This window comes from Pinus tabuliformis, chromosome X, assembly GCF_031772625.1.
Source record: "Pinus tabuliformis cultivar Carrire ecotype Pingquan chromosome X, CPIR1, whole genome shotgun sequence".
Classification (NCBI taxonomy): domain Eukaryota; kingdom Viridiplantae; phylum Streptophyta; class Pinopsida; order Pinales; family Pinaceae; genus Pinus; species Pinus tabuliformis.
The window spans coordinates 546,322,064-546,336,226 of record NC_142308.1 but is presented as its reverse complement, the minus strand read 5'-3'; positions in this window follow the sequence as shown (position 1 = coordinate 546,336,226).

Below are 14,163 nucleotides of genomic sequence, written 5' to 3'. Positions count from 1 at the left end.
TTGGCATGGCCTTAAATCAGATATTCAAAAGTTTGTGGCGGAATGTTTGGTTTGCCAGCAAAATAAAGTTGAAACAATTAAGACACCAGGTCTATTACAACCTTTATCCATTCCAAGCCAACGTTGGGAGGAGGTTTCAATGGATTTTATCACAGGTTTACCCAAGTCCGAGGGAAAGAGTGTCATCATGGTGGTAGTTGACAGACTTACCAAGTATGCACACTTTTGTGCATTATCACATCCATTTAAAGCCAGTACAGTTTCTACTGCATTTATGGAAACAGTTCAAAAGCTACATGGAAACCCAAAGATTATTGTAAGTGACAGAGATCCCATTTTCACTGGAAATTTTTGGACAGAATTATTTTCTTGTCTTGGGACTCAGTTAGCTCATAGCTCATCTTATCATCCTCAATCTGATGGGCAAACTGAGATAGTAAACAAATGTTTGGAAGGATATCTTCGTTGCTTTGTATCTGATAAACAGACACAATGGGTCAAATGGTTGCCTCTGGCTGAATGGTGGTATAACACTTCCTTCCATACAGCAACAAAAATGACCCCATTTATGGCACTTTACGGGTATCAACCACCATCCATCACATCATATTTAAGAGAAAATTCTAAGGTTCAGGCAGTGGAACATCACATCGAACATCAGCAACAAGTCCTCCAACTCTTAAAGGATAACCTCGTGTTGGCACAAAATAGAATGAAACAACAGGCAGATCAACATCGCAGTGAAAGAAGTTTTGATGTAGGTGATTGGGTATTCCTACGGCTACAACCATATAAGCAAATGTCCCTAAAGCAAGCTAAGAAAGATAATAAATTATCATCAAAGTATTATGGTCCGTACAAGGTGTTGGAAAAGATTGGTACTATGGCATACAAATTGGAGCTTCCTGCAGCTTCTCGATTGCACCCAGTTTTCCATGTTTCATGTTTAAAGAAGGTTATAGGTGACAAGCTCCCAATTCAAACAATATTGCCAGAACTTGACGAGGAAGGAAAAATTATATTGGAACCAGAAGCAATCACAGAAACAAGAACTCGACAGCTACGAAATCGATCAATTTCAGAGTATCTTATCAAGTGGAAGAACTTATCCGCTGAAGATTCCACATGGGAGGATGAGAATTTTATGCAGAAGTATCCAGAACTGCTCAAGCGTTGAGGACAACACTTTTTTGAAGGAGAGGGGCATGTTGGGTCCCTATAATTCTAGTGATTACCCCATTAATATTGTAGTTATACCCCTTATTTATATTGTTGTGCCCCTATTACCCCCATATTGTTATTTCTGTGCCCCATAAAATCCCTCTATTGTTATTTTTGTGGCTTTATATTATTATTGTTAGGTCGGCTGGATTATATTGTGACTCCTTAGACTCCTATATATAGAAAGGAGGTTTTGTCATTTGTATCATCCAAGAATTGTTCATTTATGTAATGTAAAGGAGGTTGCCCCCTAGAAGAGGCTGAATTCTAAGGCGTGGATCTCTCTTTTCTATCTTTTTGTGAGCTGGTTTGATAACATCCTCCAACGCTGATGAAGGTGATCTGTTGACCAAGTAACATGCAGTCTCCACTGCCTCTGGCTAGAATTCATGTCCTAACCCGGCACCACTGAGCATGCTTCTTGCCCTTTGCATCAATGTCTTGTTCATTCTTTCTACAACTCCATTTTTCTCAGGTGTGTATGGAGTAGTCTTCTGTTGTGCTATACCACACTTCTTAGAGAATTCTTCAAACCCCTCCTTGCAAAACTCTCCACCATTATCTGTCCTCAGCACCTTTATCTTCTTCTCTGTCTGGTTTTCCACTAGAGCCTTAAATTCTTTAAACCTGTCAAAGACTTTAGATTTCTTCTTAAGGAAATATATCCATGTATTGCTTGAGAAGTCATCTATAAATGATACATAGTACACAGACTTACCCAGTGATGGAACCTTCACAGGTCCAAACACATCACTGTGCACAAGCTCTAATATATGTTTCGCCCTCTTACCACTAGAGGGGAAACTCACCTGATTCTGCTTCCCATATACATAATTTTCGCAGAAATCAAAATCCAGAGAGTTGTTAGTCATACCTTCTACCATACCTTTACCATGAAGTATTCGAAGGCCCTTCTCTCCAATATGTCCAAGCCTTTGATGCCATAGCATGGTCTTTTCTCCAGAGACCACTAGATTTTCTTCTCCACTTTCAGGAACCACAGAACTATTGCACCCATCAACAACAGTGCTACCTTGCAGCTTGTACAGAGTTCCAATCTGAACTCCTCACATCAATACCAGTGCTCCCCAAACCATCTTGCAGGTATCCTTCTCGAACACTGTTTTTACACCTGCATCATCTAGCTTGCTTACAGAAATCAGATTTCTGGCCAATGCAGGAATATGCAGAACACCCGGAAGTGTTCTAACACTTTCATCTTGCAAATTCAACTTAACTTTTCCGCGACCAACGATTTTAGCCTTCCTGTCATACCCCAAGAAGACATCACCACCATCATATTTCTCATACTCGCAGAACGACTCTCTATGGGGAGTGAAGTGAAAGGATGCACCTGAGTCAATCAACCATGTCTCATGATCTACATGTGTACTTGAAGAAGCCAGGTATACATCCCCACCTTCATCTGAGGTGGTTTTTGCCTCTGCAGAAGGAGCATCATTAGATCCCTTTCCTTCGTTAGGAGCTTTAGATTTACAGTCCCTTTTGTAATGCCCTTCCTTTTCGCATTTTCAGCACACCTTTACATTTTCTCCTAGAGATTTATATCTCCATCTAGATTTAGATCTCCCACTTGATGACTTATTTTTGTTTCTGTTTTGGGACCGTCCTCATATAGACAAGGCATCACCATTCTGGCTCTCCATATTTTTACTTCTCATCTCCTTTGTTAGCAAGGATGAGACTATCTCATCAAACTGCCAGGCAGTTGCATTGCTGCCTATTGTAATAACCAGACTATCCCACTAATTTGGTAGAGAACACAATAAACTGGTGCACTTATCTTCATCTGAAATTTTAATATCGACAGATAATAATTGACTTACCATAGTATTAAATGCATGCAGATGCTCTGTCACCAGGTCTCCATCTTTCATCCTCAAGTTATACATCTTCTTCCATAGGAATAGTTTATTCACCAGAGACTTAGATTAGTACAATTTCCCTAACTTTTCCCTCAAAGCCTTAGTCGTAGCTTCCCCTGATACATTCAGCAATACTTAATCTGAATCTTATTTTGCTCTTTGCCTTCCGATCTAACTTCTTACATTCTTCATCGGACACTCCCGTTGGTTTAGTACCTAGATCTACTGCGATCCACTGATCTTTATCTACCAACAGATCCTCCATCTTGAGTTTCCATAACTCAAAACTCTGACCATTAAATTTCTTGGTCTCTATCTTTCCACTGCTCACCATTTTCTTTCACCACCAGAATCGATCCTACAAATATCCCACTGAACCACGAGTCTACCACGGGCCCAAGCGAAACCCCTCAGCAACAAAGGCATCCCCTTGAAGCCAAAACAGCTCTGATACCAAATGTAGATTTTAACCCCATAAAGAAATTACCTACATATGAATTCTAAAACACAGAAAATAAATAATGCGAGAGCATAACACATAAAACACATATACACAGAGATTTTCCCCTAGATCCCAAAACCGGGACTACCAGCTTGATTTTTCATTATGTTCCTTTCAATGTTACAATACATATATATACATGCCGAAGCATCCAATACCATGGACCGAAAACCATCACGCTCAAAACCATGTGCAAAAACCATTCAAAAAACCATAGGTAGGTTCACCCAACTAATATAGGGTCCCAAAAAAAGTTCCCTGGGGCACTGTCCTGAACCCCATAGAGGGGGGCTAACCGCCCCCCTCAAACCCCGTGTGACCCCCCCGCTGCCCAACGAAAGGGGGCTCTGCCCCCCCTCTAACCCCCCGGTTAACTAGGGGAGCTAGTCGTGGAAAGAATATAACACAACCCAACAAGGATCATGCTCGGCATCTACATCTATGCTAAGTTTTTTATTCATACTCCCATTCTATATGTCTTACTTATTGTAGCTAAGACTTGTGTATTTGTCTTTGTGGTCTTTACACACTTTACCCTAGGTGGTTGCAATCCTTTTTGCACTTCTACTTGTTATGTATTTGATGGAAGGTCAGTTAAGGTTAAATAATGAAAAAAATGGAGAAGATGAAAGGTTTTTTGCACCGATAACCCTTGAAGGGGCTCATATATCTTTGTTAGGACTATATGTAGCAATTTTCATGTTGATGGCTTTAGAAATAAAGATAGAGTTGCCATCATTAACAAATGATAAAACTGATATTGATAAAAGAGGTGATTTTCTTTGGCTTATGCTTTAATATGATGATACATTTACAACTCAGGTTCATATTGGCAATGAATATCAAGTTGTAAGGTTGGTAATTTTCTCTTGAAGATGCTGAGGGTATAACACAAAATATAATGTCACAGTCATATTCGAGATTATCCATTCCACGAGAACAAAGTTTTTTGCATCACATTTTTTTTAACTATGATTGGGTAATATGAAGGTTCATGTTACATAAATAAACCTTTTAAAGAGTGCAGGAACATTACATCACAATGACATCCTTCTACACTTCCCAGTTTTAGCAGTTACATAATTTAAGGAGGTCATTTCATATTTGAGGGCATAATGATTATTTTATTTAAGATGCCTATAGTAATCTTCTTAATAATGTTTTGTAATATACTCTTATAGTATCAAACCAAGAGCTTGATTCTCTAAGGCAGTTGGATGGATTATTCAAAGTTTTTCAATGTTTCACCTTCCAACAAACTACTTATTTGCAGTTACAGTGCGTTGTAGATAAGTACTCCATAAGCCTAATGGAAAAGAACTAAAATGGATCAATTGATCTTTAGAAGTTTTACAGTGTGTTGTTTTCATAGTAGAACAAGTTGCAGGATACTAAACATAGCATAATTCATTGATGAGGACAGACACAGACTTTCCTCCAAAAGAAAATATGTGGGAAAGGAAAATTGATTGAACATGTGGTAAGGTTTGCATTATTTGCTGGGAAGTTAACGAAAATTTAGGAAACATTTAAAGGAACAAACTCACCATATAGCTTCAAATTTCTAATATGGATTAACTCCATATTTTTTTCAATTAATAAAGATATCCTATTCTATTTTGGATTGGTAATTAGATTTTTTCCTGTAAGTTCCTAACAACTTACAACCTTGTAATTTCTTATAAATAAGTCACCTATAGATATAGTAAGCATTGGCTATCGAGGAAACCACACTTATTTTTCTATAATAGCCTAATACTACGAGGGTGGCTTTTGGCTTCAACTAATGGCATAATTGTGTTTCATGTGAGTTCTTATGTGAGTTCTTCTTATTTTCCCTAGTATTTTTCCCTCATATATTTTGATGTTGTGTGGATAATTAGGAGAGGCTAGGCTTCATTATTGAGTAGATAAAAGTGATAATTTTTCATTTTTGATTCTTGTATATGGTTAGATTGTTGCTTTCTGCATAACACCAATTTCTATTTTGTCAAGTTGTCGAAGGATCTTCAAACACTTTCTAATCTTATTAGTTGACGTAAGTATTCAGTTTGAGTATGAATTTTGGCTAATATTTTCTTTGCTCTTCTCTCAACCTCTTTCAAGTTATTGTATTTTGTCTTGGTTGGATGTTGGTCCTTTGATTAGATCTCTGCATGTAGGATTTTAACTATTTAAGTAGGGATTTGAAACCCTAAGCAACCACCTCTGAAAAGACCTCTAAATCTAGCCATTGTGCTTAAAAGGTTGTTGTTCATTTCCACGAACAATCAATTAGACTCGTAACATTTGAGGAACCCCCTTTGGTTCAAGGGCCAACTTGAGCCTAAAGTAGGTTGCGTTGATTTCTTGGCACAGTTTCCATCCAATAAATTGTCTTCAAGAAATAGATACAATATTTGGCGTCGTTGTTGGGGAGCACAGTAATGAAGAGATATTTCCCTAGAAGAACGATAAATATTAGATCTATTCTTTGATGGTGAACAAACAAATAGACATTAGAAATTGGATACATATCTTTCACCTGGAGGCTCCACTTTGTTTGTATTTGGTGATTCCATGGATTGCAGTTTCTAATGGTTCGAGGTGTCAAGTGATTTCATTGTCGTGTTTGTTCGAGGCTCAGAAATGATTCTTTTAAGTAGTATATTTTCTTCTTCTCACTAGTGATCAAAAATTTCATATATCTATAGAGGATGGTTTCATAGTTCTTCAATGATCTGTGTTTCAACAACTTACTTATCTGTAGTTGTAATTATAGGTTTCTCATGGAATTTCATTTTCATCTTGTATATTATTTTCATATTTTTAGTTATGTGCAAAGTGGTCTGTCAAATAATCCACTCCTCACCTGGTTACACAAGAAGTTTGATTATACTTAACAATGTAGTGCAAAGTTTCAATTAAATAGTGTAGCGGTGTGCCATTACATAAAATAAAAAAATAAATAAAAAAAATAAAAAAAAATATGAGCATATTGTGTGTAGAAGGTAAGTTGGTTCAAATAGATACTTTAGCTTTCAGTATACTTCATCAATTTTAGTTTACAATATGGAATGATTTCAGATGAAAGTAAGATTATAAATTTTAGCTCACAAGTTGTAACTTTTAGGTTACAGTTTGTAAGTTATAGGTTGTAGATTGTAGTTTTTTTACTACAGGTTACTCTATTCATGTGGATTGGTGACTCCATATCCTAATAAAAAAGGCACATGTCTACAGTTATCTACATCCCACAAGGGGAAGCAGTTCCCATTTGGAGGCTATGTTGTAACATATTCTTGACAAAGTGACCCACTACAAAAATTTTGAGCTTTTCCAAACATATACCAGCTTATTGGGAGTTCTCATCCCCTTAGAAATGATTTTGAAGGAAACCATCTACAAGAGGTGCAACAAGAAGGTTTTTTCTAGAACTAAATGATTGTATTTTTTGTCTTTGCTTTCCATCAGTAACTGACTTTGGATAGACCACAATGGTTATTTGAATAATTTAGCCAAGGTAATGGTTGGTATACAATCTTTTTCGAAAATATAAGATGTTACCTGTATGATCAAAATACTAGCAATATCGAGGATCTCTTTAAGCATTTGCAATTGCATTGATGATTTGACAGATTTGAGGCACTATGATAGTGGTATTGAGAAGTAGAATGAAGGAAATAGGGAAGCAGAGTCGAAAGATATGTTCCAAAATATTTAACATACATTCCAATCCTAGCCAATAGCATTGTGCAATTATCTTCTTTTTGTCATTTTTTTTACCATATTCAAGGGATCTAGCGCTAAGACGACAGGAGGCTTGAAACTGAGAGTGGTTTGGACCATCAATTCCCTTCTTGCAGCCTCTACTAGGCATTATCCTCTTCAAAATATCACATATGAGCATCTCACCTTGGAAAATCTTATTCTTATTGTCTCAGATCACCAAGGAGTGTTATGCGTGAACATAATTTAATTTCAAGGATTTCATAATGAACGTATTGCAACCTCTGCTTCATCTAATAGAACCCAAGTTCTTGCACTAAACATGAAGTTTTGGTATGCCCCATGTCTTTAGTTCCCATGTGGAATGGTGTTGAAGGGTGCAACCCTGGTCTCAATTCACCCTTGTGAAGATCAAATATACAAGGAAACAAATGGATTTTGGGTTGGATCTTTCGAAGGACCATTCAAAAATGCATCCAACCTTCTTCTAAAGTGGAGGACATATCTTCTAGAAATGAACTCATTTTAGGTCTCTAAAAATAGGCAGTCAACTCAAATGTTACACCCTTACACGATTCTTTATGAAGATAATTAGGTTTTATCTCAAGTTTCCATACATTCAGGGAGTATGTGTATGAAATATTAATTGACATCAGAGTAATTTGATTTTGGCTTTGAATTTGGTGCTTCCATAATTTGTTCAAATTATAAGTTGGGTAACCATTTTAATCATCAATGAGCTGAAGTGGGTATGTTGTTACTACTTTCCCTTGCTCGACAATTTGTCCATATCCACTATAATATTTTCAAAAGTTAACCATAGTACTTTTCAGTGCTGCATTTCCTCTTTGTGTCACTGAAATGACAGTTTAAGAATGCTTGATGATCATTTGATTTGTTGTGAGGATGAAAGAGTCAAGAAATTGTAATTCATATAAAGGCCACATTTTCTAATTTTCATTTAATAAAAAAATTTGATAAATTGTAATAATCATAATGTATGCATTCTAGGGTTTTTATTATTATTTTATTAATTAATTTATAATAATAATTAATTATTATTTTATTTATAATATTAATTAAACAGTTAATTAGTTTTTATGATAATTATTTAAATTATTATAGATAAGTAATTATTATTTTTAATTATTTTTTATAAATATAGCAATGATATTAGTTATTATTATTTATTAATTAATTAATAGTTAGGGGGTTTGTGATTGGTTGTTTTGTCTAAACAATTGATGGAGTACGCGCCATGTTCAGGTGAATAGCGGAGGCCCCTTGTAATAAACTAGATACAGCCAGTATCCCCCCTCCCCCCCCGCCAACTAACCAGTTATGGAATTATGAATACCACGTGCATGTGTTTGTACGCTTGAAGTGTGAAGCACTTGCACTGACATCTGTAGCAGGTCCAAGTTTGGCTGATTTTGTGTTGTCAAACTCATAGATTACAACATCTGCCAAAAGATTTTAGTGACTTCTTATGGGAGGCATGAAAGCCCTAGTGTCCAAAAAATCCACAAAATTCAATGTTAGGTCAAAGCGTAACATACGAGGAAGCTTCTAACATGGATAATAAAATTATATCTCCTGTTTGGAGCTATGGTCTTGGGTTGGGGGTTGTTGTGGTATTTTTGGAGCAAAATTCCCTAAATGGATTATGAGCAGAGAGGTAGATAAGGGCCAACTACCCCAACTCAATCATTAGAGCAACCGACGCAAAGTTCAATATGGAAAAAGCACAGGAAGCCTTTACCATATTTGACACTTCTAAAGTGTTCACTTTGCCAATCAAAAGTCATTTTGATGTCTTAATTGAGAAGGAATAAGGATAAATAATGGAAGAAAATTCTTTTGGAGATCAAATCCATCGTGAATGGGAACAAGAGAAACATAGAAAATGTAGAGAGAATAATAGCAAAATTTGAAGGATGAAACATATCCGTTGGGGAAGGAAGCTACTTCAACTCTAAAGGTACCAAAGGCAATGGATTGAGAAAACCCTTGGATGCTTTCATATGTCAACATAGTTAGATAAACATACAACTCTTTGTTGGTCAGGAGAGGAAGAAAACCATAAAAGAATCTTAATATAGAAAATTCGAATGGAACAAAATGTTGGGCTCCTAGTCTTCACTATCCAAGTTTAGCCACTCTTTGTGAGGCTCTGAAGCTTAATTAGTAAAGTTTGTGCTACTTCTGGTGGTGGCTTTTGGTGTGCTTACATTTGTGTAGCCTTCAATTCTAGATATATGGTCATTTCAATCTCAATTGGTGCACATACCTGAATAATCTATGGATAATAGTTCCATCTGTGGTTTAGTCACAAAGAAATCATCATGGCCATATTGGTTACTTATAGTACCAATTATTGATTTATTAGTTGCATTTACCAAAATTATTCTAGTACAATACATTGTAGATATTGCATTGTTATATGTTGTAGTTGTTCTGATCATGCTTGTCATCTACATTTGCCCTGAGTTTTTTTATTCATACTCCCATTTTATATGCCTTGCTTGTTGGAGTTATGACTTGTGCATCTGTCTTTGTGGTCTTTACACACTTTACCCTGGGTGTTTTCACTTCTAATTGCACTTCTAACTTTAATGTATTTCTTGGAAGGTCAATTAAGGTTAACTAATGCAAATAATGGAGAATAATTTGAGTATTTTTATGAGCAGAGCAGTTAAATTTCAAACCGGAGATCGCAACGAAGTGGGAGCGTTTCAAGGGTTTTGAAGTTGTGTGAAGCAAAGTGGAAGAGAATAGAGGAGCGATGTTACAGTTTCCAGCATTTATGCAGCAATATCCAACATCCACATTGGTGGCCTCATCAGTCCTTCATCTGTCGTTGTGGCCTCCACTACATAATGATGATGTTCAACTTGCTATGGAAGAGGTTGAACTCGAAGAAAATTGGGCTGGAATAAGAAGTGCAAATAGCAATCTACCTGTACTTGGCAGGACGAATGTTGACAATGATCAAGAGGAATTTGAAGGTGAACTTGAAGATGAAGAAGCTAATAATGAAGACGAGAGTAATGCCAATGACTTTGAGCAGGAGACTAGTTGAATGTTAGCCATTTGTAATTGCACATATTTGCTGATCTTTGTGAATTTTAAGGGATTGCAACCAGATTTCCGACCAGCTATCCAAGGAGGTTTTGTCTGGCCTTTGGGTCTATGGATGATTCAGGAACAGAAGGATATGGAACATTATCAGTACTATCATCATCCATACATCGATCATGGAATATAGGGGCTTGATAGGGCCTAATTACATGATTTTTGAGCTACTGCCAATTTCTTATTTCACATAACAGTTTTATGTATATATTTTATTTTTGATATGTAATTATGCACATACAATCAGTATACCCTACAGGGTTTTTTGTACATGAACATCTGAATGGTGGTTCGCCACAACTTATATCGTATGCTTCGTCAAACATCTACAACATGTAATTTTCAAATTTTAATGGAAATTACGATTTTTCCTTGGGGAAAAAAATAAATAAATAAATGGAGAAGATGAAAGGTTTGTCGCACTAGTAACCCTTGAAGCAGCTCAAATATCTTTGTTAGGACTGTATGTAGCTATTTTCATGTTTATCGATTTGGAAATAAAGATTGGGTTAGTATGATTAAATAGTGATACCACTGTTATTGAGAAAAGAGGTGATTTTCTTTGGCTTATGCTTCAAGATGAAGGTGCATATACAACTCAAGTTCATATTGGTAATGAATATCAAGTTATAAGATTGGTAATTTTCTCTTGAAATTGTTGAGGGTGTAACATGAAATATAATGCCATAGTCGTCTTTAAGATTATCCATTCCACAAAAACAAAGTTGTTGGCATCACGTAATTTTTTAAATACTGTTGGGTAATGTGAACGTTCATGTTACATAAATAAACCTTGCAGAGAGTGTGTTAAATTTTTAGATTGTTCTATGTTGTATCAATTACTTTAGCCCAATTCAATACTTCAACTAGCAATATTTTCAATAAAAAATAGTCTTTCCATTCATCAATGTTAATTTAAGATAGAAAAATAAATGCCATGAGAAAGGAGACAATCAAGACATCAATAAGAGAGACCGGATTTGGTCAAGGACCAGGGGAAAATCCCACTAGGGGGAAAACCCTTTGAAAAATATTTTTCTATTAGATTGTCATTAAATGTTCAGTAGAGAGTAAAATGAGCTTAATACAATATCATCCATTAACCTAATAACATTCAGAAATATGATTCCAACATCAAGATATATCATAGACAACTTTTCCTTTTCGCAACCAATTGTTGTTAGTTGCAGTCAATGGTGAAAAATCAGTCAAACTTCCTGGTCGCATGGATGAGGAGTTGTGCATGTGAATGAAGGTTTCTAGTCACTCCCTTGAGCCTGTGATACCTACGACTGTTACCGAATCTACCCTATGGCAAGCCAGCAACTGTAACCCAAAACCCTAAAATAGATGCAAGCCTCAAACCGTATAATTTCAAAATTTTGCGAACTTCTTTTATCGTCCCAGCCTCAGACCTATGTGAACCAATAAATGAAGAAGAGAAGAAGAAGATGCTTTGTGATGTCCAAATGAGCTTGAGGTCACTCGTATTTATAGGCTTCCATGGGTGTCCAATTTTCTTTGGGGTAGACCTTGCCCAAATGTGGATATGTGGGCTTTCCTTCATAAGTACACTTTCCCTTATCCGATTTGATTGATCCTTAGGTTGATTTTGGTCCTCTCAAAAAGAGGAATTCAATGCAATCATCGTATCCATAAAATGAGTTTTCCAACATGTAATTTGCTCGTAGTTTCATAAATTAATACTCCCTCTCAACTAGGGAGAATTCCACTTGTCAATATCTCATCATTGAACATCCTGTCATGTATATCCTATCAACATATCATGTCCATCTCTGCTCAACTCTATCTATTGAAAAATTATTGAATATAAAGAAGAAGAATCAGGGAGAATTATCTTCCACCCTCGATAACATTAGGGAACACATCTCAATTTGACAACAATATCAGAGAGCACATCTCAACCCAAAATCTCATGCGGGAGCTAGACATCTACAACCCCATATAGAGAAATAGGTGATATAGGGGAGCACATCTCAACCCATCCTATTGCTCACTGGTCTTCCCAACGATGACCCTCAAGTGTCATGTGGTAGAACATTGCATCATAATCAGCTTGGGTTATACAACCCCAAGTACACTCACAACCCATTGGGCAGACAGGGAGAGGTAATCCCAACAAGCTTGTGGGTTTGATGCTAATTGGGGTATATTATGAAAAGACCAAGATAAGGGAGAAACATCTAAGACCCTATTGTTTAGAGATCCCTCAACCCCAGGATCCCTCTATCTCAATTCCTCACCCTAGGAGCTCAAATAGGGGGAAGTGTTGGCTCAATGTTCTCGATTAGTGATGCACCTTGTTAGGAGGGGTCACATCTATCAATCCAAGTTTCTCTTTGAAGACCAAGAACTTCCCTTTCAAAAAGCCTTAGTGAGAATATATGCAATCTATTCATTTGTCGATATGTGATGGAGTCGAACGGTTCCTCTCTATACGATGTCTCGAAAGAAGTGATATCAAATATCTATGTTCTTGGACTTGTCATGAAATACGGGATTCTCTACCAAACGAATCCCACTCTTGTTGTCGCAATATATCACTGTAGTATCTAGGATCTGCTCAAATAGCTCTCCAAAGAGCTTCCTCAACCAAACTACTTCGCAGCTAGCCATGCTAGCGACAATATACTCTGCCTCGGCTGTACTCAATGCTATGGACTTCTCCTTCCTACTCATCCACGATATCATGGCAGATCTAATGCTGAAACAACATCCAGACATACTCTTCCCTTCGACATCATTTCCTGCCCAATCAGCATCGGTGTATCCATGAAGTTGAACATATCCAACCGAATATCTGAGACCAAGTGCGATAGTCCCATGCAAATATCTCAAAATGTGTTTGGTAGTGATCCATTGTGCATGGAGAGGCTCAGTCATGAATTGAATCAATGTATTTACTGCATAGTATATGTCCAGATATGTGTTCACTAGGAACATTAAAGCCCTAATAAACTGTCTATACTCGGATGGATTCGCCAAATCGGGTCCTGCAGCTTCTCCACACAACTTCTTGAAGTTCATTTTCAATTGTGTGGGTTGTGACTTGCATTCTTTCATTCCAAATCTTCCCAACAACTTCACAATATATTTTCCTTGTGGAAGTAAAATATCACCGAGCTTTTGTCACACCTCAAGGCCTAGAAAATAGTGCATTAGTCCAAGGTAATTCATCTCGAATTCAGAGGCTAGCTCCCTCTTACACTCAATAATGAGGGGCTCACTACCTCTCAAGAATAGATTGTCAACATATAAAACCAAAATCAAGAATATACCTTGGACTATCTTGAAGTAGAGTTTGGGATCAACATTACTTCTTATGAATCCAAGTTATACCAAATAATTGTCTATGTGTGTGTACCATGCTATGGGGGATTTCTTCAAAACATACAATGCCTTCTTTAATCTACAAACATGTGTCCTTCGATCCTCTAATTCAAATCCTTGTGGTTGCTCAATGTACACTTCCTCATGTAGCATACCATGGAGGAATGTTGTCTTTATGTCCACCTGATGAAGAGTCCATCCCTGACTTGCGGCAAGGGAAAATATCGAATGAATGGTTGTATATCGAGCCACGGGTGAAAATATGTCATCATAATCTTCTACCTCTTCCTGGGAGAATCCTCGAGCCACGAACCTTGCCTTGTATTTCTCAATGCTACCGTTAGCTCCATGCTTGATATT